We start from the raw sequence: 26,095 nt of genomic DNA, 5'->3' as shown, positions 1-26,095 counted from the left end.
CACGGTGTGCTACATGGGTGAGTAAACTCTCAGGAGCCACATCTGAAGTCAGAGAAGGCAGAGGCGTATGTGCATGAGGCCAGGTTGCCAAGGCGGCATAAGGCAAGTCCTGGCTGGGGCAAAAGGACTGTTAACTACTTGGGCTATGATTTCCTGCAGAGACTGGAACCTGTCCCTCGGAAGGCAAGTTTGTGTTGATGAATCCCTCTATAAAGTCTAGGGATTGCGTGGGGATTCATTGTTGATTTTTCTATGTTGATGCAGACTCTGAGGGAAGAAAGGAGTCTGAGCAACATGGAGGTTGAAAGCTGATCTTCCTCCCTGGATCACACCGCTAGGAGCTAGTCATCTAGACAGGGGAATGCAAGGACCACATAATGCCTGAGGTAGGGTACCACAATGGAAAAAACCCTTGGTGAAGACCCTGGGAGCAGCAGTGAGTCCAAATGGCAAGACCTTGTATTGAAAATGCTTTGGGTCAACTGTGAATCTCAGGAACAATCTGTGGAGAAGATGAATGACTGCGTGAAAATAAGCATCTGGCATAGTGAGAGCCATAAACAACAAGACAGTCTAATGATGGGGTGATTGTTGCTAATGTGACCATAGGAAACTTGAGTTTGCGGATGAAGTGACTGAGATGGTGGGAGGTCCAAAATTGGTCTCCATGCATCTTTTGGGGGGGGGGGGGGGGAAATCAGGAAATAAGTTGAATAGAAACCAATCCCTTGAAATTCTAGAGAAACCTGCTCTATTGCCCCTCTTTGTAGTAGGGAGTCCACCATTAAAGTGACGATGCTGTTGTGAGAGTGGGCCCTATGCCTCTAGTCAGAGAATTTTGATAGTAGTACCCGGCTGGGCTGCACATGTGCTCTCCCCATCTCACACCTGCAGCGGCCGTTAACTAGAGCTGTGCAGCTGCGGCCCTTTCCCTCCCTCCCCCAGTTCCTTCTCTACTGCAGAGAACTTCAGTTAGAACTCCCAAGTAAAGGGCAGGAGACTGGGTAGTGAAACACCCACAGGAGGACACACCTTGAAGAACATCAGTTACTGCAAAAAGTGAGTAACCCCCTCTTCATTCTTCAAGTGTTGTCCCTGTGGGTTCTCCACTTTAGATGACTGTAGATCAGCACCCCTCAGAGGGATGGAGGAGCTTCGAAGTTAGGTTTGAATGGATAATAAGACTGTCTCTCTCAGCCGAGTGTCAGATGGTGAATCCTGGTCAATGATATAGTGTTGTATGAATGTGTGAGATGATGTCCAAGTGGCTGCTTTACATATGTCAGTAATAGGCACGTCATTCAATAAGGCTATCAATGTTTCAACTGATCTTATGGAGTGTGTTCTGACTCATTATGGGAGTTGTAGCTCATGTTGACAGAAGCATAGCTGGATACAACTTGAATCCTTTTGGAAAGTCTCTGCTTAGATATAGGTTTGACTTTAATCCCCTCTGTAGTGGAAAGAAACAATTTAGGAGTTTTTCTGAATGGTTTGATCTGTTTGAGATAAAAGGTTAGTGTCCTTCTGATGTCCAGGTTCTGGAATGCCACCTCTTGTCCGTTCTTGTGAGGTTTAGGGAAGAATGTGGGACGATGAATGAGTTGGTTGAGGTAGAAAGAAGAAGGACTTTAGGTAAATATGTAGGATGCGGTCTTAGGGTGACCTTGTTCTTGAGAAAGATCATATATGGTGGGTATGCCAATAAGGGCCCCAAGATCTCCTACGTACCTTGCGGACACAATGGCAACGAGAAAGGTTACTTTCATGGAAAGGTGTAGTAGTGAGCATGAAGCCAAAGGTTCAAATGGGACGCTTGTGAGAGACTGAAACACTAAAGTGAGGTCCCATGGAGAAGCTGGGGCTCTGGGTTCTAGGCAGAGATTGCATACGCCCTGTAGAAAACTTTGGTAATTGGATGACCAAACACTGAAACCTCATCCACCTTATGGTGGAAGGTTGTGACTGCTGCCAGGTGTACTTGGAGTGAACTCACTGAGAGACCAGATTTCTTAAGATGAAGTATGTAGTCCAGGACTAATGGCAGGGTAGACGTGGAGGCTTCCATTTGTTTATTTAGGTACCATGTTTGAAATCTCTTCCATTTGTGGAAGTATATTGAGCGTATAGTTGACTGTCTACTGTTTAACAAAATGTCTGACTTCCTCATAGCAGATCATCTCCTCGCCTTGGAACCACTGAGGAGACAAGCTCTCAAGTGGAGTATCTCCAGGTTCAGGTGCAAGGTCTGACCTACATCCTGTGAAAGGAGATTTGGAAGAAGTGGTAGGACATGTGGTGGGCATGTGGACATCCACTGTAGGTATGAATACCAGGTTTGCTTGGCCATGCAGCGGCTATCAGGATGACTTTGGCTTAGTTGGTCCTTGTATGACCACAGACAGCAACAGGGTATAAAGGAAGGTATACAGGAGAGGTGTGTTCCATAAGATGAAAAAGGCATCGCCTCTGGATCTCGGTCCCAGGATCCTATTAAAGTTGCAAAGTGAAGAACTCAAACGTTAGGAAATGTCAGAATTGCCTGTGCACCTTGGCAACTTTGTTTCCCCTCCACATCCAGGCCACCCACCCTGGTTCCCAGTCGCAGTCTGCTCATACTGGGAGTCTCAGTTTCCTTCGCCTCCCAGCTCATAGTTTGCCTTGCTGGCTCCTGGAGCTAGTCTTTTTACTCAGTCTATCCCAGTCTCCACACCCTACCAGCCTCCAGTTCCAGTCTTCATCCCAGGATTCTTGTCTATTCCTCTGGTCCTCCCCAACATGTTCTACATCTGGCTCTTATGCCCTCTGCATTTGAGTCAGTCTTCTTCTCCTCAATGCTGCAGTGCCCGCAGTGGGAAGCATGTGTCATTGAGAACACTGGAGAAACACGCTCCCTGCTCTCATTTCCAGTGCCTGGCCCCATTACAGGGAGCAACCATTACAGAGAAAGAATGGTTCACTCCTGTAGCCTTAGGCTGAAGCATGCTCACTCACTCTGGAGATGGCACATGTAGTCTGGTCACATGTAGAAGCTGCAAGAGGAAGAAGCATGTTCAGCTGCTCTATGGGGATGTCAAATCTATAGCCTGGTCAGCATTAGGAGCTGTGAGGAGATGGTGCATACTCAGTATGGGCAGAATCTTCAGAGATTTTAGCTATTAAGCTCTAGCAAGTTTCCACTGAGCATGTGTGAACAGCAATTTAACGGCTTATATCTTGACCAAATTTGAGTGCATTTTCACGGGAACAACAAAAGATGCATCACTAATGCAAAGCCACCCTCCTGCTAAGTTTCAAGTCTCTGCTCCAAGTCAGGGGAGCACTAAAACTTTCCTAAGAAAAGGTAACCGAGGATTTTCTCAACAGTGAAAAACAAGCTCCATTCTCAGAAACAGTTGAACTGTTTTGGTTGAAGTCTTCCAAAACATTCAGACTGGGAAACCTTAGTAACAGGCAGTGCTACCTGCTCCATCTAGAATAGAAATTCCCATAATCTTTATGAGGTAGTTTGATATAATCCTCATTTTACAAAAGGGGAATCTGAGACAGAGTGATTTGTCCATAACCACCAAGGGCGAGTCACCTGGCACCCAGAGTTGTGGTTTAGATCTCGAGAACATTTAGTTCAAGTCTAGCAGAAATAAGGCCTGAAGTTGATAAGAGTGCTAGAGTGCAAGAGTGCTAGCCTGAACTGGATCATACAGTAAGAATATTCAAAAGGATGCTTTTCGCAATTATAGAAGGAAGGATAATCTTGTGGTTGAGGCTCATGACAGGGAACCAAGAGATCTGGATTTGCTCCCAATTCTGAGCAAGACACTTACAATTGTGGGGGAAATTACTGTTGACCTGACCCCTTCTCAGTTTGCAGCACAATCTATGCACTATATGCAACATACGCAAGAGGCCTACAGGCCTGTATACTCTAAGACTTGGCTTAAGCTAAAAGCATTTACATATGCTGGGCTGTGGCACTTGAGCCAGATAATGGACTAGGCTAATCTCTAACTAGAAAAGAGCCAAAGGGCCTCCAGAAGAGTCCCTAGCTGTCCATTATATGCACCCTCCACCCTGCAAAAGTCCCTAGTCAAAACACTGCCACAGCAAACCACAGATCTTGATAATAACAAGGTGCGTCAGCACAGTGCTAATTATGAAATGGTCTTTCCATTATCTCCTCATAAGACTTTATTAATAATGCTTGAGTGGTGAAAAATAACTAATAAGGAAATGTATCATTTGGCTTGGATTTGGACCTATATAAGACTGGTATTATAGGGGCAGGGTAGAGAGAGACCAGGGTGGCACCTGGTGACCATCTCTGTCTCCCTCTCCCTGCATGCTTGTATTCAATAAAAGGCCTCAGATTGTTTGAACCAAATAGATGGCGTGACTCATTTTCCACAACACACTCTACCCTATAAAGTGGAAATACTGTTTAAGTTCATGGAGTAGTGAGAGGCTGAAGTCAGTTTTTGTAAAGCCATTTTGTGATCCTTTATTAGTCCTTGCTTACAGACAGCCCCCCCAACCTGAAGCAAATACTCACCAGCAACCACACAACAGAACCACTAACCCAGGAACCTATCCTTGCAACAAAGCCCGTTGCCAACTCTGTCCACATATCTATTCAGGGGACACTATCATAGGGCCTAATCACATCAGCCACACTATCAGAGGCTCGTTCACCTGCACATCTACCAATGTGATATATGCCATCATGTGCCAGCCGTGCCCCTCTGCCATGAACATTGGTCAAACTGGACAGTCTCTACGTAAAAGAATAAATGGACACAAATCAGACATCAAGAATTAGAACATTCAAAACCCAGTCGGAGAACACTTCAGTCTCTCCGGTCACACGATTACAGACCTGAGAGTGGCTATCCTTCAACAAAAAACCTTCAAAAACAGACTCCAATGAGAGACTGCTGAATTGGAATTAATTTGCAAACTGGATACAATTAACTTAGGCTTGAATAGAGACTGGGAGTAGATGGGTTATTACATAAAGTAAAATTATTTCCCCATCTTATTTCTCCCCCACCCCACCCCGCACTGTTCCTCTGTTCTTGTTAACTGCTGGAAGTGGCCCACCTTGATTATCATCACAAAAGGTTTTCCTCCTTCCCCCCCCTCCTTCTTGCTGGTAATAGCTCATCTTAAGTGATCACTCTCCTTACAGTGTGTATGATAAAACCCATTGTTTCATGTTCTGTGTGTGTGTGTGTGTGTGTGTGTGTGTGTGTGTGTGTATATATATAAATCTCCCCACTGTATTTTCCATCGAATGCATCCGATGAAATGAGCTGTAGCTCACGAAAGCTTATGCTCAAATAAATTTGTTAGTCTCTAAGGTGCCACAAGTACTCCTTTTCTTTTTTGCGAATACAGACTAACACGGCTGCTACTCTGAAACCTTTATTAACTTTCTGTACCTTTTTAGCACCTACTAGGTTCAAGGACAGTCACTTGCAGACACTTATTTAGGCAAGTATTACAGACCTACATATAGAGAGGTGCAAAAGGACAGTGATAATCAAAGGAATACAAAAGCCAAAATAAGATTCTACAGAAAGAGTAAAAACAAAACAAAAAACCCCAAACCCTGAATGTATATGAGGAAACCTAAATGTCAGATTTGAACAAGCACTTTTTACATACATGAACCTTATTTTTCCTCCAATTAGGGTCAAGTTATGTTTTGTGAGTTAGAAAATAATTTCACACTTACCGAAACCATGACAAAAACTCATTGATCAAATTCACTATTAAGTTTGTGTAACAATGAAAACCACTTACTCTGATGGTATTTCAAACAGGAGGCTTCCCCCTCTTCATACAACCTGCAATATAACAAAAATTATTAGACACTAGAAGCCAACAGAAGTTGAGAATAGCAGCCCCTAGTCAAAAGGAATTTTAACTTTATTACCTGTGCTTGCCTCAAGCTAATTTGAGAACTTTGTTTATGGTTTGTTTTTGTTTTTTTAATAAATGCAACATTTAGACCAGTGGAGTTTTATTTGTCCATCCCCTTCCATAGTTTACTACTTCATGTATATAGACAGGTAGTAGTCTCTAAATTGCAGTTAAGTTATCAGGCTGTGGCTCCTCAAGATACTATAAAAAAACCAGACCATATAGCTTAACTGGGCTTTGATTTATTTAGTTTAATAGTGCTTTAGAGAATATGGTTATCTTCTTGAAGATTACCACTTTTTCTTCACCATCACTGGTACTTATTAACCCCATTTTGTATTTGCCTTTTCTCCTTTAAAACATCTAAACCTAAAAGCTTCTCTCTTTTGAGAGCGAGTGGGGAAAGAAAGGGAATTTTGTCCCCTTATACATGTGACCCTTGGCCTACATAGAGTTCTGCTTCTTCAGGTAGCAGACTGATTTGTTAGAGAGCTCAAGGAACTTATCTTCCTCCATAAGGCCTATGGTTAGCCACCTGCAAGTGCAGATCTAATACTGAATTAATGCATTTGGAAGTTTCTACAACTCCTGCGTGTCTTGTTTTTAGAGTTTCTCATCAGAAAATTCAGGCATTCTATCCAAGTGCTTTATATAAACAGAGCCTCATCCATACGTCATGTGGCTCATATAGATCACAGCATAGTGCTACGACAACCAACTGCCTTGAGATCAAACCAGGAAAATGTCTTCAACCTGTAAATTCAAGCAAAAATCCTCCAAATCATTTCTCCAGAATCATCCTTATTGGCCTGACCACACTACAGAAGTTAAATGAAGGTCATTAATGATGCATAACTCCTAAGATTTACTTCCCATACTTCGGGGAAAGGGAAGAAGAGAGACTGTTCATGATGTAAATACAGTCTAGAGTCTATGTTTACCAAGCAGTTGTATTTTCTGATAGTTAAATTGTTGCAACTTTTTGGGGAGCAGGGTGGAAAAGTAGAAGACAATGATCAGAATGGGGAAGTGTGTATCTGCAACATGTAAAACTGTCACATTTCTCTCCATCTACAATCAGAATTGTTGTAAACATGTAGGATATAAATATAACTATGAGAGAGAGTGATTTTTGGAACACAAAAAGGAAAGGGGGACTTGTGGCACCTTAGAGACTAAAATTTATTTGAGCATAAGCTTTTGTGAGCTACAGCTCACTTCATCGGATGCAGGAACACAGTGAAGCTGCGAACCTTTCCCCGGAATGGACAAAGTATTAATGCTTTCCATATTGAGTTATCTAAATCAAACCCTCTTACATTCCTTTTGTCAAACCATTTCCAAATTTTAGGAGCTTTGCTAGTGGTTTCCCTTCAATTTGCTACTCGCTGAAAACGAACAGTTTTTTCAAGCAAAAGGAAACTGACTTCCTATTTTGGCAGAGCCCAGCCATGGCTGATTTTTAAAGCTACCAGCAGCCTTATCTTTGCCTCAAATATCAAAATGTTCATAATTCTTTAGACTGGGAGTAATAAAATACTGTTATTGGAATTTTTAGTATTTTTTGTCCTTTCCACTACAATTACAATGATTTCAGTAATCTTCACTCTAATATACTCTGTACTCTAGGGGTAGGCAAACTACGGCCCGTGGGGTGGATCCAGCCTGCAAGCCATTTTAAGCCAGCCCGCGAGCCACAAACTAAACTAACTAAACTCAATTTAAGAAAAGGTATTTACAAAGGAGATCTACTATTAACATTAAACTAAACTAAACTAACAAAAAAACATTGCAACTATCAGACCAAACAAGTAAGTCTCAATATTGGATTGGAGGTTAAATCAAACCAAATTAATACAAAAATTAGTTAATCACTAAGGATTAAGGATTCCAAGATGTCTACCTATTTGCTTATAAATCCCAACTAAAGATTTACTAGGCTCAATTAAATCTACAATTTGAATGGTTAAACATCTTAATATGAAACCAAATTACCTAATGTCTGAATCACTACCTCAGAGCCAATTATAAAGCTTCCTTAAGACATCAGTTCTTATGTGGTAGCTAACCCTTTCTACTCCCCATATTTCCCCAAGAGATATTGATCAGAATACTTTTGATAAACAGAAGTTTGACAACTCTTATTTACCATAAATTACAGATGACAATCTGAATTTCTCAAGACTTTATAACATAAAACACAGAACACACTTTAATGAATAATTTTGTGAGAAAGTATTTAAAGCTGTTTAACCCTGCAAAACATTTGAGGCTTTCCCCAGGTGGACTTTGTGGGTGTTATCATGCACACAGCCACACTTTCACATCCTACCCTAAAAAAACCTACCATGAAAGAAGACTTGGACATCTGCAATTAAAAAAAACAAAACAAAAGGAGGTTTGCCAACTCTTCATTCAGCTCTGAGTCTTCAGGACTCTCAGAATAAGAGCTAGAACTGCAGACAAGGATCCAGATGGTGATGTTCTGCTGGCACAGTGCTTCTTGCTAGCAGTTCTTTGGGTGCAGAGAAAGAATTTGGTTAAAAGCCTGGAGTGGCTTGTTTGTTAACATCATAACTTCTCCCCAAGGTCTTGGGATTTCTGAAATGTCAGTCTTCCTTCAGATGGCTTGTTGACCTGTAAAGTCAGGTTTCTCAAACTCACCCTTGATTCTTAATAGTTTGTGAACTTTGCTTCCTCCATCTTGCATTGCCTTTCTCTTTGGACAAATCAGGTGTGAAACATACTGTGCAACTTGGTCCAATCAAAATTAGGTTACCCTTAGCAAGTGTTGTGTCTGAGTTAATGACTACTTGGTTTTTGAACATCAGCAAATTATTTAACCAAAGATTATCAATCAGAGGTTAGTACAGCACTATACAGAATACAGCAAGAAGAGATGCATTACCACCCTTGATGTGATAAAGAGCTGGCTCTGTGTCTCTTCTTCACTGCAACTGGTGGGAAGCACAGTTTCATTCCCCAAGTTCCAAAAACACTGTCATCATATAGGGTTTTTAAACAAATACCCCTCTTTGCCAAAAGAAACATATGTTCTGATTTCATTTTTTATACATTTTCAGTTTACCTGATTTATGTGTGAAGGCATAATTATTTACAGCTGAGAGGACTAACAATTCACCAATATAATATCTTTCAGTGGGTCTTTCTTCCCCCATAATCATAATCACTCCCCAATAGGAAACATCTGTTCTAACAATCATCCGTCATCAGTTTCCCAGGTTTATATATGCTTATGTAAGCATTATATAATTTATTTATTTTAAGGGAATGGTTTCTAAGACTATCTGGAGTTTTATAGACATGGAGATGCCAAGGATTCTAAGATACAGCCTGATACATACAATTCCTGAGCAGGGTTATTTACAGGTCAAGAGCTAGTATTCTGGACTTGAGAATTCAAACACATTCTGCTAATATCAAAGATTCTAAAGAATAAATTTATTTATATGTTAATGAAATATGCAGAAAGGAAAGGACTAAAAGGGTTAATATTTAATAACAGGTAGGTACTAACACAAGCATCAATTTGTAAGAGCCCCACTTAAATCAGTGATGCAAAAAATTTGGTGATGGTTTGTACCTCAAAGACTGTACGTTTGTGACTTACAAAAAATATATTAACAAAAGCAACATGGGACCACTTTTAAGGAAGCCTGCATGGTCTCATCTGAATGAAAAGTCATAAGATGACATTGTATCACCAGTTTAAGGACACAAAAAAAAATATATAAAACGGTATAAAAATTGCTGATTCGGAAAAACTAGCAACAAAATATACTCCATTTATCAGCAAAATTCAAAAGTTCAAATTTATGATCAGTTCCATCATCTACAGTTTCTCCTCCACTAATTTAGAACCAGACAACTGATCCTATCAGCAAGGCATTTATGCAGTAAGCTTCTTATGCTGCATTATAGATCAAACAGCTTATTTTTTGAAAACATCTTGATAGAAAAAAATCCTTTTAAGATTAGAATGAAACTCATTTGAAACACAGAAGACTTAAATTAATATTTTAGCTGAAGTTTGTATATCCACACATGCTATTCTCCTCAAAACACTTCAGAATTAGGAACCAAGAACATTTCAGTGTTTTGAGACACACAAATCTCAGATCATATCTGCTATTACATCTGGCTCCGTCAAACACACTAGATGCTAAAAATCTCACACCACACTCTGCGCAGTCCAACCCCAGAAACTTGAGATCCTCAAAACACTTGTTTTGATGAGAGGCCTGATGTTGGCATTGCTATCCCATCTGCACTGGATCCAGCTACACCCTTGTTCTCCAACTGCCTCTCCTGCTTCCTGGATACCTGGACTCAGATTACTTCAAATTGCTGGGTTCTCAGCACAGCAGAACTTGGTTACACCATCCAATTCCCAGACAGCTGCCGTGGCACCAGGTGAAGTCTTGGCAACAACTCCCCGATGCTTGAGGGCACCAGTGGTGCCAAGTCTTGCCCCTCTGGGGATGCCGGTACCAGTAAGGTAAGAAGGTCCCTGGCTGCTGTGAAGCCTCAGAAGTTGACAATACTAGAACTGTGCAGTATGCTGTCTGCCCCCGAGGAAGCTGTTCCTGTGCCAGTGGAGCTTGCGGCAGCACTGGAGTTGCGGCGACCTGAGTTCCATGCCGGGGGAGAAGAGCAGGTCCTCTCTCTCATGGTCTTTTTGCCTTTGGCACCGGGGACTGACTCTTTTCTTGGTGCTTACGATGCTTCTTCTTAGGCACCAGAGAAGACAATCTGCGCTGTGAATCCAGAGGTTGGGAGAGCTGCTCAGTGTGGAGTTCAAGCATGGCTCCAAGGCAGGTCTTAAGGCTGCCTCCATGAGGAGGACCTTCAGTCCTGCAGCTCAGTCCTTTTCAGTTTGCGGTCTGAAGTCCCTGCAGATTTGGCAGCGGTCCTTCCTAAGACACTCCCCCAAGCACTTGAAACAGCTCGAGTGCGGGTCTGTCATAAATATAAAGGGAAGGGTAAACACCTTTAAATCCCTCGTGGCCAGAGGAAAAACCCTTTCACTTATAAAGGGTTAAGAACCTAGGATAACCTCGCTGGCACCTGACCAAAATGACCAATGAGGAGACAAGATACTCTCAAAGCTGGAGGCAGGGAGAAACAAAGGTTCTCTCTGTCTGTGTGTTGCCTTTGCTGGGACCAGAGCAGAAATGTACGTCAGAACTCCTGTAAAGGGTTAATAAGCAATCTAGTTAGATATGCATTAGATTCTAGTTTGTTTAAATGGCTGACAAAAATAAGTTGTGCTGAATGGAGGTGATTCTTTTACTTTTTCTTCAATTAAAATTCTTCTTTTAAGAACCTGATTGCTTTTTCATTGTTCTTAAGATCCAAGGGTTTGGGTCTGTGTTCACCTACGCAAATGGGTGAGGATTTTTATCAAGTTTTCCCCAGGAAAGGGGGTGTAGGGTTTGGGAGGATTTTTTGAGGGAAAGACATTTCCAAGTGGGCTCTTTCCCTGTTATATTTGTTAGATGCTTGGTGGTGGCAGCAATAAAGTCCAGGGACGAAAGGTAAAATCGTTTGTACCTTGGGGAAGTTTTAACCTAAGCTGGTAAAAATAAGCTTAGGGGGCTTTTCATGCAGGTCCCCGCATTTGTACCCTAGAGTTCATAGTGGGGAAGGAACCTTGACAGGTCACGCAAAGGAACAGACTTACCACAGCAGGCACAGGGCTTGAAACACGGTGACTAAGGTATGCCCTGGAACTGGGGATGCAAATTACCCCCCTAGCTAAGCATGGAGGCGGCCGAAACTATTAAATTTAGTCAACTAATTCCTAACAAACTACAATAACTATTTACACTAAGAACTGGAGAAAAAACCACTAGGAGGATTGCCTGATCAAAGAGGGGTTCTAACAACCATCACAGGCGGTAAGAAGAAACTGAAGGGGAGCGGGAGTCAGCAGGGTCCTTTATATGAGCGTGTGGCACCAGAGGACGCTGGAACCAACTCGACAGATACCACTGGGGAAAAAATTCTCTAAACTGTGGTCTGGGCGTACACGCACCTACACTGGAATGGACATGTGCAAGCACTCAAACAAGAACAAGTGTTAAAAGCCTACAATGTGTCTGTTAAACCGTAATCAGTTGTTTGTTCTCTTATAATTGGAAGGCAAAAATAGGTTCCCCAGGGTCACCACCTCAGTCCTGTTACCCCCCCCAGAATAGCTCAGCTATTGTCCCCTCCCGAGTTTACCAACGGTTCCCTCAAAACAGCAAACCTGTTCACCGATCAGTTATCCTGAAGTATGGGTCTCCAGGGTGGCCAGCGAATATCTTGGGTTTGCCAGGGATTCCCCATTTAGAAGCTTTCCAGAATAGCTTGGACCTGTGACGCCCAGTGGATACACACACAGCCCTCCAACAAATGATTGACACAAGCAGTCTTCTTTTCCAAAATAAGTCACCCTTTTATTGGTGCAAACAACAATCCAACAATATAAAACACAAATCCCTTACAAGTTAAAGAGTACTCCAAATCATATTGCCTTACAGAAGTGACGCTAAGCCACTTCAGATTGCCAGTCTTCCACAGGTCGCCGACAGCAGTTCTTAGATGTTCTTTAGGTCTTACATATTATTTAATTTATTTATTTATAGTGGGGCGTGTGTGTTGGGGGGGGGAAATAAAGATGAATGGGTGTGTTTGTGTTGATTGTAAGAGGCCTTTTATACACACATACACACACACACACACACACACACACGAGGCCTTTTACAATCAACACAAACACACCCATTCATCTTTATTAATCTCCCCGCACACATATATACACAAAACACTCTACTATAGCTGTGACCATAGCGGTAACTGTAAGTTCACCTGACAGACTTACTCCAGTGATTATGCTGCATTGTCTCTCCGGCACGTGCTCAGAATCTTTGATCATCTCTCTCAATTGTCCCCCTCTCTCTCAACTGCCAGACTGACCTTTACACTGTTTTTTCAATTCTATTTTTAGACACGACAGCATCCTACTTATTTACCTTCTTTTGCTAATTGTCAGTTCTATTTTTAGACTTGCAACTGTTATTTACCTCAGTGTTATGATCTTAAGTCATTGTTTACCACCCTTTTACTGCCAATTCTCTATTTAGCCCAATGTGATCTGCAGTTTCCATCTAATGGTGGAGTGACTATTACTTATTGAAAATGGAAGCCAGGGACACAAAACAGAATCTGGGGACTTCAAAATGGAGCTTCGCTGGCATCAGTCCTAGTTTTAGTCAGTTATGCTGATCACAAACTACTGCCTGTAAGCCTTGCAATGCTAATATTATCCTATCTCAGTACAGCAAAGCCTAAATCCCTCTGTGAGTATTACTTACTTGCCCTGTGCATGTTCCAAGTTATAACAAATTTTATCAGTATTATACCCTGCTGCAGGAGACCCTCATTGAGAGAAAGGTTGGGGTCTGGAAGTCAGAGTCAGAAGGCTGAGCTCCAGCTAGGAAGAGCAGGGAGTGGCAGCTTCACAAAGAACAGACTGCGACAGAAGAATAGCTCTGGGTGTGATGGAAGATTTCAGAGCCGAGTATGAACTTCGTATGTGGGGTGGACTTTATTTTGGGACCTTGAGGATTGTACTTGATTTTTTTTTTTTGTTATTAAACCAGCTCCAGGCAGGGATGGTGGTAGCCATGAGGCTGTTTGGAGTTCTTAAAGGGCCCTGAAGAGGGGAAATAGAGGCATGGTGCTCGAGAGCCACCACTGGCCATAAGAGAGTGCTTTGGAGACAGCTGAACTTGTTATAGGCTTAAAAAAACGACCCCAGCTTCTGTGAATCTTGAATCTTCTAGCTGTCAAAACTATATTTATCTATGATCCTTCCCTCTCATATTTCACTAGTACAGCTGGGACAACAGACTGTTCTCACTGAGTTAACATTTTTTAATGGATCCCCTTTTCATCATTTCAAAAAACATCTGCAACAACAATTGGTGATTGAAAAGGAACTAGTCCTGTCCATATTTCTGTAGACATCTTTAGCAGTTTGAGTGCCTCTTTCCTAGACATCTGTTTTAGACTTGGGCCAGCCATAAGGAAGTACAGTCCAATATTCAATTCCTAAATATAGGTCATTCACAGATTATAAACCAACACTTTTGCTGTACAATTTATACACACTCTTTGCTAATACAATGAAGATTTTGGGAGAATGAATAATATGGGAATAAATTTAAAATACAAAAAGGAAAAAAAGAGGACTAAAAGGATTAATATTTACTAACACGTACAAATACCATTAACTGACAAACTAAGGTTCAGCTAAAGTATAAAGAATTATAGATATAAGCATTATGACTTTGGTTCACGCATAAAGGATCATGGAAACCTGGTTCAACTGCTAACAGCAATGATGACTGAACAACCTAGAGGTCATCTTCTGTCTAGCAACTCTTTCCCTCTTTACATTGCTTCTTTTGTTGCTGCTTACAAAGAGAGGATATGATGAGTGGGTATTTCTTATAACAGAAATACCACAACACTTGTTGCTTCTTCTGATGAGGCTGTGTCAAATCTAAGGACTGATTAGTAGATCTAAACTTTCATTCAAACCTCACCATCACAGGTGCAGTCTTCATAATGCACAGTAAAGCAGGTCCTCCACACTGGACTGTGTTTTCACAGACAGATGATGACATGAGCCAAGAGTGTCAAGAACAATGACATGCCACAGTTCTACACTGGGTCAGATGCATTAACAAGGAGGACTTTTGGCAACATCATCCTCCGCCAGTTACTGGATCATCTGACCAAACAGCAGAAGATAACCTGGATTCCTATGTTCCTGATCCCTCTCTCTGTCAAGTCATCATTACTGGCACTAGATACTATTTTTGTCCTTGATAGCAGACACGATTGAAGAGTTAGAAGCTCAGTGGGTTAAAATGGCTCGATAATTGACCGGCCACGTGCCCTCTAACAAGTCACTTCACCTCTCTGTGCCTTTGTTTCCTCCACCATGCATTGTCTGTCTTTTTTATTTAGAATGAAAAGCTCTTTTGGAGGCAGGGATGGTCTCTCACTATGTGTTTATACAGTTCCTCGTGCAACTGGGCCATGATTTCAGTTGCCATCTTTAAATGTTACCAGAATACAAAATAAATTTTAAAACCAACAAAATTCTGCTGAGACACAATAGAGTCAGCTGCAACCAACACTGATATTACCTAGATGTCTTGTGGGTTACTTTTCCTTTCGTTCAAAAAAGTGTTCAAGAAAAAAAAGCCTTTTTTTTTTTTTTAAAAAAAAGTAAGATTCTATGTTTTGTATCTACTAAACAAGACAACACAACAGTTGTTGAAATTGCCTGTAACTGTCTGGTGGTGATAGATGTAAAGACACTGGAGCTTCCTAGTAACTGGGATTGGAGAAAGCCACATCATTCTCAAACACTGACATGTCACTTGGGCATATTAATTAAGAATGTCAGGAAGGAACAAGCTCTGCCTGTTACAAGAGATGGTCCTGACCTTGTGGGGTAACCTAGTAACTGTTTTAGTCATATTTTAAGTTAGAGAACAGTGCCAAGGTTGTTATTTCGGTGGGGGTGGGTGGTTCATCACCAGAGCACAAAACACACTGGACTCATATCCCCATGGATTTCCCTACACAAGGCCAATTTCCAGTTGCCCTGTTAAGGCAGCTTTCAAGGTACAAAGGTGATGAAATGAAGACTGAGAATCTGGTCTTTTCTCTGACATGCTTGTGTTCTTTCTCTCTCTCTCACACACACACACACACACACACACACACACACACACACACTCACTCTTCTCCCCACCCTCCCCTCCCGCCAACCTGGCTTCACTCCACTTCCTGTCATTGATCATAATGTATCTTTTTCTGCATTATTTACAGCTCTTCCCTTTTCTCTAACATTCTCCCTATCAGTAGTGTTCTTTACCTCTTTGCCTATATTTCTCCTCCTCCCTTTATCAACAAGCCTCACTCACCTTTTGACAGTATAAAAATGTTGGTTACATATGCGATTATTTACAATTGTATACCAACAAAAAGTCCTAGAAAAGATGCAGTTAAACCACAAAAAAGTCTTTTGGCCACTATAGCTTATTTAGTTTGGGTAAATGATATTAAAAAATAATAAAACAAAAAACACAGCCCCATCCCCACCTGCCAGTGTTAGCTGTGCCTCCACTATGAGATTGTGCTGGTATAGCTGTACCTTTCCTAGAGCAGTGGTTCTCAACTAGGGGGCCCCAAACAGGTTTCAGGGGGTCCACCAAACAGGGCTGGCATTAGACATGCTGTGGCCAAAGGCAGAAAGCCAAAGCCCCACTGCATGGGGTTGAAGCCTGGGGTTCCAAGCCCTGCCACCCAGAGCAACTTAGCTTCACAGGGCGCCTTGAGGCGTGGGGCCCCAGGCAATTGCCCTGCTTGCTACCCCTGCTCTGCCTTTTATATGCAGGAAAACAACTGTTGTGGCACAGTTAGGCTGTGGATTTTTTTTTAATAGCATGTTAGGGGGGCCTCAGGAAGAAAAAGGTCGAGAACCCCTGCTCTAGAGGACAAAGCTTCATTCTCCCCCTTCTCACTTTCAATCACTTTCCCTCATATCGACCCCTTCAGTCACCCCACCTTCAAGGTCTGATCCTAGAGATGCCATCTGTTCAGGGGGTTTTTTTTGTACCTCAGAGGAGGCAATACGGTCGTCTCCAGCCAGTACAGTAAAGTAAAACAGGCAATGGCTGTAGGCTGCTTTGGTCCTTTGTTCCCTTCCAGAGAAAAGAACAGCGTCTCCTTAAGATACCATAGTCAAAATAAGATGACCTAATGAAGCTGGCTTCTCAATCACCTAATTGCAGACACCATTTTTAAATTACAGTATCCTCTTCTGCAGCCGTAGTGGAGTATTTTCTTGATTTCCAATCATTGCTTCAAGTATGAAAAACCAAGTGAAAGGAAAAAGCTAAGTCTCCGCATTTCAAGGAATTAACAAAACCCAAGAGGATAGGTGAGATTTAACATAGGCCAAAACACTTAGGTTTAGTCATTGAAATCTTTATTTCTACCAAAAAGCATACTTTGCTTTTACAACATAAAAGCAATAACTACTTACACATGAGTCCCTCCAGAGGTATGAAGCAGGATTGAAGACAAGATGGAGGAGCTGCAGCAGCTTTTTATATTCTTTCGCCATGTGGTCTTTCTGTCTTTGTTCCAAAGACAAGCATTCCATCACATGGCATGGAAAAAACCTCAGAGTTCTGTCCATAGGCATGTCCCTGCATACTTTGCTGAGTCACAAGGCGTGTCTGCCTTCTCTCAGTGGGTCAGTTGTATACTGATGGGCCTTAATGGGCCATCAAGCAGGCTAGGCAAATCTGACATCAACTTGTCAGGGGCATCATCCAGAAGCATGGCATAAGTTTGAAATATAGACAACATAGAGCCAATACTTGTATCTTTAAATACAAAAATGATACAAACAAATAGATAGCATAATCATAACCAACAAACCATAACCTCGTCTTAGACCTTATTTGATCCCCTTTATACAAGATTTGGAGCCACTACAGGACCCTGGTTGCAACAATGTTCTATACGGTCCCAGTTCAAGTCAATAATGTCACAACAGCTTTGAAATTTTACTACATAGAAGAAAAATGCAGCTTTTAACATCTTAATTTAAATGAAAGAAGCACAGAAACGGTCTCCTTACCTTGTCAATTTTTTTTTAAATTTCCTTTTTTTTTTAGTAGTTTATATTTAACACAGTACTGTACTTGTTTTTACTGTCTCTGCTGTTGCCTGACTGCATATTTCCAGTTCCAAATGAGATGTGTGGTTGACCAGTCAGTTCATAATTGTGGTGCTCGTAACTCTGAGGTTCTACGGTATTTTCATAATGTATAGCTTTTCTAATTTATTTCCACTGATCATGCATGCTGACCAGGCCATCTACCTACAGTGACTTAATGTAAGGACTTCCTGTTTTTTGCATAATAGCCCTTTGGCAATACATTCTGTACATCCATTGTACTGATAACTCCCTCTTATCTATAAAATATCCTCCAACTTGGATACAGTCTATGGTCAAAACATCACCTTGGTCCTACACCACAGCTGCAAGCATCAAGCAAGTTTACATAAGGACAAGTCAGTGAGGCAACACGCATGCTAAACAAAGACTAGGCTGAAACTAGCCAGCTTACACATAAGTAGATCTTGGCCCCAACAGAGGCAAAGAGAATGTTACTCACCTCATGCAGTAACCGAAGATCTTTGAGATGTGTCCCCCTGTGAGTGCTCCACTTGAGGTGTCGGTGCATCCTGGCACTGCTGATCGGAGATTTTCAGTAGCAGTGCCTGGTCGGGATGTGCGTGCACAGCAGCTGTCTGGCCGTGCCATTCGCAATTCCACCAGCGTTCATGCGTCCCAATCCCCTCAGTTCCTTCGCTACAGAGTTTGCAGTAAGGACTCTACAGAAGTAGAGGCGAGGAAGGTGGGTAGTGGAGCACGCACAGGGACAGACATCTCTAAGAACCTCAGTTACTGCACAAGCTGAGTAACCTTCTCTTCGAGTACTGTCCCTGTAGATGCTCCACTTCAGGTGAATGTAGAGCAGTGCCCTCATGAGGATGGAAGGGACTTTGGAGTGGAGGTTGTAGCTGAAGCTAGTATAGTGAGACCTAGTCGTGTGTCCAAGCTTGAACCGAAAGTGATTGTATAGTGGTTCGCAAATGTGTCTTCAGAGGCCCAGGTGCCTGTCCTGCAGATGCCTAGAATGGGAACATTGTACAAATGCTATGGAGGTAGCTAAACCTCTTGTCGAGTGGGTTCTGATCCCCAGAGGGGCTTCACTGTTGTGTGGTGAACATGTACGGATACAGCTGGATGTCCATTTGGATAATCTTTGTGTCGATATGGCAGAGCCCTTTGATTGTTCTGTGGTTGACACAAAGTCTAGGAGATTTATGGAAGGGCTTTGTTCTGTCTAGGTAAAAAGCTATGGCACAGTGCACATCCAATGCATGCAGGATTGCCTCTTGAACATTAGTGTATAGTTTTGGGTGGAATGTAGGTAAATGGATTCGTTGGTCGAGATGGAATGAAGACAATATTTAGCGCATAAACTTAGGAGGTGTTCTAAGGGTTGAAGAATATTGTATATGGTGAGTGAGCCATGAGAGCCTCTATTTCAGTAACTCTTTGTGCCTATGTAATGGCGACCAGGAATGCCACTTTCATAGATAAGTGAAGTAACGAGCACATGGAGAAGAGTTCAAAAAGGGAGCTCTGGTTATGACTTCTGAGAACCAGATTTAGGTCCATTGCAGGCATGGGTTCTCAGATGTCTGGGTATATATTCTGTATGCCCATTAAGGAAACGCTTAGTAATCGGGTGGGCACATACTGACATCCCGTCTATCCATTGATGGAATGCCGGAGTGGCCGCAAGGTGAACTCTAAGAGAGCTCGTAGCGAGCCCTGAGTTCTTCAGGGATAATAAATAATCCATGCTTAGTGTAAGTGGTGCCTGGCTTGCAGATATTTGTTTTGGCATCATAGGAAGAATCTTTTCCATTTTTGGAGGTAGATAGCGTGTGCGCTGTGTTTCTTGCTTTTTATTAGCACTTGTTTTACTTGTTCTGAGCAAGTTAGTTTGTCGGGGCAGAGCCATGCCGTCAAGTGAAGTCTCTCCGGGTCCGGATGGAGGACTTGACCATCGCCCTGAGAGAGAAGATTCCATAGAAGAGGGAGAGCGAATGGTTTGCAGATCACCAAGCATGTCAGGGCCATGCCGGTACTATGAATATTATTTTGGCTTTGTCCATTTGTATTTTGTGTACAACTCTGGAGATCAGAGGTATTGGTGGGAATGCATATAGGAAAGAAGCATTCCATTTGATGAGGAACGCATCCCCAGGGATCGTGCTCTTAGTCCTACTTATGAGCAAAACTTTGGGCATTTCTTGATCAAGCAAAAAGATCTGCGAGTGGTAATCCCCATATGTGAAATATGTGTTGTGTTATTTCGTTGTTCAGTTCCCATTCGTGCTCTTGGGAAAAAAGTGTCTGCTTAAAGTGTCCGTCATCATGTTCATTCGGCTTGGGAGGTATGCTGTTGTAACAGAGATGTTGTGTTTTATGCACCAGTTCCATAGTTTTAAAGCCTTTGTGCATAAGGAGTTGGAATGTGCTCCACCTTATATTAGTGCTGTTGATTAATCTCAGTTAACTCATGCGATTAATTCAAAAAAATTAATCGCAATTAATCGCAGTTTTAATTGCACTGTTAAGCAAGAGACTACCAAATTGAAATTTATTAAATATTTTGTATGTTTTAATACATTTTCATATACATCTTATATCATGTTGTAACTGAAATCAAAGTGTATATTTTGATTACAAATATTTGCACTTTAAAAATGATAAACAGAAGAAATAGTATTTTTCAATTCACCTCATACAAGTACTGCAGTGCAATCTCTTTGTCCTGAAAGCGCAACTTACAAATGTAGATTTTTGTTACATAACTGCACTCAAAAACAAAAACAATGTCAAACTTTAGAGGCTACAACTCCGCTCAGTCCTACTTCTTGTTCAGCCAATCACTAAGACAAACAAGATAATGCTGCCTGCTTCCTTATTACAATGTCACATGAAAGTGAGAACGGGTGTTCGCATGGCACTTTTGTAGCCAGCATTGCAAGGTATTTATGTGCCAGCTATGGTAAACATTCATATGCCCCTTAATGCTTTGGCCACCATTCCAGAGGACACGATTCCATGCTGATGACGCTCGTTAAAAAAATAATGTGTTAATTAAATTTCTGACTGAACTCATTGGGGGAGAACGGGTATGTCCTCTGCTCTATTTTACCCACATTCTGCCCTATATTTCACTTTATAGCAGTCTCTGATGATGACCCAGCATGTTTGTTTTAAGAACACTTTCACAGCAAATTTGACAAAAATCTAGAGATGGTACCAGTATGAGATTTCTAAAGATAGCTACAGTAATCGACCCAAGATTTAAGAATCTGAAGCGTCTTCCAAAATCTGAGAGGGATGAAATAGGGAGCATGCTTTCAGAAGTCTTAAAAGAGCAACACTCCAGTGCGGAAACTATAGAACCAGAACCACCAAAAAAGAAAATTGGCCTTTTGCTGGTGACATCTGACTCAGATAATGAAAATGAACAGGCATTGGTCCACACTGCTTTGGATGGTTTTCGAGCAGAACCCGTCATCAACATGGACGCATGTCCCCTGGAATGGTGGTTGAAGCACATGCATCTGGCACGTAAATATCTTGCGACGCTGGCTACAACAGTGCCATGAGAACACCTGTTTTCACTTTCAGGTGACATTGTAAACAAGAAGTGGGCAGCATTATCTCCTGGAAATGTAAACAAACTTGTTTGTCTGAGCGATTGGCTGAACAAGAAGTAGGACTGAGTAGACTTTCAAGCTCAAATTTTACATTGTTTTATTTTTGAATGAAGTATTTTTGTACAATAATTGATATTTGTAAGTTCAACTATCATGATAAAGACATTGCATTACAGAACTTGTATTAGGGGAGTTGAAAAATACTATTTCTTTTGTCTTTTTACAATGCAAACACTTGTAATCAAAAATGAGCACTCTAAACTTTGTATTATGTTGTAATTGAAATCAATATATTTAAAAATGTAGAAAACATCTAGAAATATTTAAATGGATTTCTATTGTTTAACAGAGAGATTAATCATGCGATTAATTGCGATTACTTTTTTTAAATCACATGGCATCCCTCGTTTATATAGCACATACACATGACGTTGTCCGTCAGGATCTTTATCATCTTGCCTCATATGATAGGGAGGAAACGTAGGCACGCATTGCAGACCACGCATAAGTAGAGCAAGTTAATGTGTAAGTGTTTCCGTGGGGGACCTTGGGTTGTACATTGGTTTAGGCAGGCTCCCCATCCAATTGGTGAGGCATCTGTTGAGATTTGTATGGATGGCAGATCCTGTTGAAACGGGATGCCTGAGCAAACGTTTATTGGGTTTGTCCACCATCGTAGTGAATGTAGGACTTCTGGGGTCAGCATGAGTCTTTTGTGTAGGCTGTGCTTTCATGGAATATACACTGAGTTAAGCCATCCTTGAAAACAGCACATGTGTAGTCTGGCGTGTTTTACAACAAAAGTGGTGGCCGCCACAGATCCCAGGAGTTGTAGGCATTTGCATGCAGACACCCATGCGCTGCCTGACGTCACCGATATGAGGGAGGTCAGCGCTGTGAATTGGGGCATTGGTAGCCCTAGGGTGTGAAAGAGAGATTATTTGTCGAGCAGTGTGTAATGGTTTCGTCCTGGTAGGACCTTTCAGTAGGCAATTGTCTAAGTATGGGAATATCAGTATTCCCTGTCTGTGCAGATGAGCTGCTACCACCGCTAGGGTTTTAGTAAAGACTCATGGAGTCACTGACAGTCCAAATGGCAGTACTCTGCATTGGAAGTGATCTTGTCCCACTGTGAATCGTAGGAATCATCTGTGAGCAGGATAGATAGTAATGTGAAAGTAAGCATCATTGTAGGTCAAGGGCTGAGAACCAGTCTCCCTCTTCAAGAGCTGGGATGATCGAGTTAACTGTGACGGTTATGAATCTGTGGTTGCGGACAAATTGTTGAGTTTTCTGAGATCTAGTATGGGTCTCTAACCTCTGTTTTTCTTCTGAGTCAGGAAATAGTGGGAGTAAAACCCTTTCCCTCTGTGTTGTGTTACAACTTGTTCCACGGCCCCTAATTGTAGAAGGTGATCTACCTCTTCTCTCAAAAGGTGCTTCTGAGAAGGGTCCCTGAAGATGGACAGGGAATGGGGATAGGTAAAAGGGATGGTATAACCCATTTGTATGATCTCCAAAACCCAGTGGTCCATGGTGATAGTGGCCCACATATCATAGAATGCTCGGAGTCAATAACCAAAAACTTGGGTTACTGGTTCTATTGAGGCTGGTGGTCAGGGGAAGTCAGTCAGACTCTCAAACAACGCTTCAAAATTGCATCATTTGAAAGTGCTTGGGACATTGCAGCCTGGGATTAGGTAGGACAACGTCTCTGTGGTCTGTGCCTTTGTCTCTGGTTATCAAAAGACCTTTGTTGTTGCTCTCCGGTTGTGTCTCTATTGCGCTGGTAAGGTTGCTATCTCCTACACCTGTGGGGGGGGGGTATAGATGCCCAGGGTTCGGAGCCTCGTTCAACAGTCCTTCATTGAGTGTAGGACTTCATCTGTTTTTGCTGAGAATAGTTTTTCCCTCTCAAAGGAGAGTTCCTCAACTTTAGTCTGGAGGTCCTTTGAAATTCCAGAGGATTGTAGCCAGGAGGCCCTCCTCATGACTACTGCTGTAGCTGTTGTGCAAACAGCTATGTCCACGACGTAAAGGGATGCTTGTAAAGCTGTCCTTGACACAAGTTGACAGTCAGAGATGGTGGATTGGAATTGCTCCCTTCTGTCTTCTGAGATGTCTGCCACAAATTTGTTGAGTTTTTGGTAATTATCATGGGCGTATTTCGCTAGTACTGCTCTGTAGTTGGCCATGCGAAACTGAAGTGTTGCCGACAAGTACATTTTTCGGCCAAACAAATCGAATCTCTTCAAGTCTTTGTCATGTGGAGTGGCTTTATAATGGGGTTGTTTCCCCCACTGGTTCGCCGCCTCCACCATCAAAGGAGTTTGGCTGAGGGTGTGAAAATAGAAAGTCCATACCCTTGCTGGGCACATAATTTCTATCCACCCTTTTGCATGTTGGAGGTATGGTTGCTGATGTTTGCCACAATAATTCTGTTTCCATCAGTGTGCTATTAATAGGTAGTGCAATATTAGTTGAAGATGCTGAGTGTAGGATTTTGAGGAGCTGATGTTGGTTTTCAGTCACCTTTTCCAGCTGGATGTTCCGGCTTTGTGCCACCCATTTGGAGTAACTCTTGAATTGTTTTGAGTCATCTGCAATGGTGAGCGGGGGAGGGGGTGGCATGACTGCCTCATCCGGAGATGAAGATGAGTTGTGAGTTGGTGATTGTTCTTGGTTATTAGAATCATCCAATTCCTCTACAGAATCCTCATGCATCTCTGTGTTCAGCAGACTGCCCATGGCTCCCACTATGCCCATTGCATTGGGAATGGCATGGGCAGGAGGGCACATCCACGGGTTAGTCAGCCATGGGGGCATGTTCCTGTGTAGACGTTCCCTGCCTGAGGAAGAGGAATATCCAGAGTAGAAGTCTGCCTCATCAACATCAGCTTCCTCGTCACTGGAGAATCTAGAGGCATTTGGTGAGTCCAGTTGTACCGGTGCCATAGGCAACGGAGAACTGTTGGTTCTGAGTATTAGTGATCCCGGTGTGGATGAAATTCTGTTATCGGCCGCTTTAGTGAGGCATGGTGCCATGCTCTTATGTATAGAAGCCTGGGAGATAGATCCTGTCCGCTTGTGCATGCCTTGACTAGTGCCAACTTAGTGCAGTCAGGTATTGGCTCCGTAGTATGTGGCACCGCTGGATGTGGCATAGCTAGCTGAAGTACTGTCAGCACCATGTCCTTCCTCAGAGGTTGACCTATGTCCGCAATCCTTATCTCTGTCAGCAGAGGTCCTGGTACGGATGGTGCCGGACGCACCAGGAGCATCAAGCATGTTCACCCTGCTGGTTGTCGGCGCTGCAGTTAGTGATCTTGGTGGAGATAGTTTTCTCTTCAATGGTTCTCCATGAGCAGGAGATGTCTCCCTATTCCTCAACTTTCTGGGGGAGAGGGTACTCGATCTGTCCAGGGAGGAGGCACCTGGAGAATCCCCTGATGGGGTTGTTCCCAAAGCGAACAGTGGTATGAGGGATTTATCCATAAGAATAATTTTGACTAGGAGATCCCTGTCCCTCCTCATTCTGGCTTTAAGATTGCTACAATGGGATCATTTCTGGGGAATGTGCTCCTCCCCTAAGCAATGGAAGCACTGTAAGTGTCTATCGGAGACAGACATCACATCCTTATAAGCAGCACATCTTTTAAACCCAGGAGAGCCTGGCATTTTCAGAATCCAACTTCAATCATGGAACTAAAAGAAACAGGGGGTAACTCCCTTAGGGAGGGTTTTTTTTTGTTTGTTTGTTTGTTTTGAAAAAAGGTAATTTAACTGATTAAAAACAGAAACCTAGATCAACAATGAACTAACTATTGAGGATTAAACTTAGTAAGTATTTCTAACTCTTTCCTAGATGATTTTGTGACACTGCCATTGGAACTCTGTCTGCAGCAGAGGATGGCTGGGCGAGCACTGGTTGAATCGCCAACAGCACCGCAAGACAGCTACTGCGCACACGCATCCCAACAAGGCACTACTACTGAAAATCTCCACTCAGCAGTGCCGGGATGCACCGACACTTGAAGTGGAGCACCCAAAGGGACAGCACTCGAAGAAGAATACAAATTTCTTCTATAAACCTAGTGAACAGATGAATTAGAGACTGTTCTGATTTCAGTCAGTGTTTTGTTTTTCCCCTTTTCTGTTTAACCATATTTGATATGCAATATGCTTTGGATTCTGGAAAGAGTTTTTCTCTAAAGACACCAAAAGTACTGAACTGAGATCTGAATTGCTGAGTTGGCCAGACTATAAGAATTCTGTCAACTGATTTTATTAAAAAAAATTGTAGGTACAGGTTTCAGAGTAGCAGCCATGTTAGTCTGTATTCGCAAAAAGAAAAGGAGTACTTGTGGCACCTTAGAGACTAACAAATTTATCTGAGCATAAGCTTTCGTGAGCTACAGCTCACTTCATCGGATGCACTGATGTAGGTACAGTATCCATGTCAGGTCCACTTCAACAACGAATATACAGATACAATGCATGAACAGGATGGATTAACAGGTTCACCTAAACACTTAAGTTATAATATAATCTTTGCTCAACAAAACATCACTAATTATTATTTGTATTATCATAGCACCTAGAAGCCCTAGTCATGGACCAGAACCCCTCTGTTTCCAGCGCTGTTCAAACATCACAACAAGACAGTCCCTATCCCAAAGAGCTTACAGTTTAAGGGCTTGTCTTCACTGTAACAGTTAGCTTGAGTTAGTGCATTCCGAGTTAGCCTAGCTCAAGT

General features: G+C 42.3%; 1 protein-coding gene across 4 annotated transcripts in view; it reads right to left on the bottom strand.

Annotated features, from left to right (window-relative positions):
* Positions 1-26,095, bottom strand: part of RESF1 (retroelement silencing factor 1) — a 50,900-nt gene that overhangs the window by 16,678 nt on the left and 8,127 nt on the right. For 3 of the 4 annotated variants that reach the window (XM_038391701.1, XM_038391721.2, XM_043518308.1), the window contains exon 2: positions 5,803-5,846. The gene's annotated coding sequence lies outside the window, so the exon portion shown is untranslated. Of the gene's footprint in view, positions 1-5,802; positions 5,847-5,945; positions 6,124-26,095 lie in introns of all 4 variants that reach the window. The other variant, XM_043518325.1, reaches the window with a different exon arrangement.

Source organism: Dermochelys coriacea, chromosome 1 (assembly GCF_009764565.3).
Source record: "Dermochelys coriacea isolate rDerCor1 chromosome 1, rDerCor1.pri.v4, whole genome shotgun sequence".
Classification (NCBI taxonomy): Eukaryota; Metazoa; Chordata; order Testudines; family Dermochelyidae; genus Dermochelys; species Dermochelys coriacea.
This window is presented reverse-complemented; position numbering and strand designations above follow the sequence as displayed.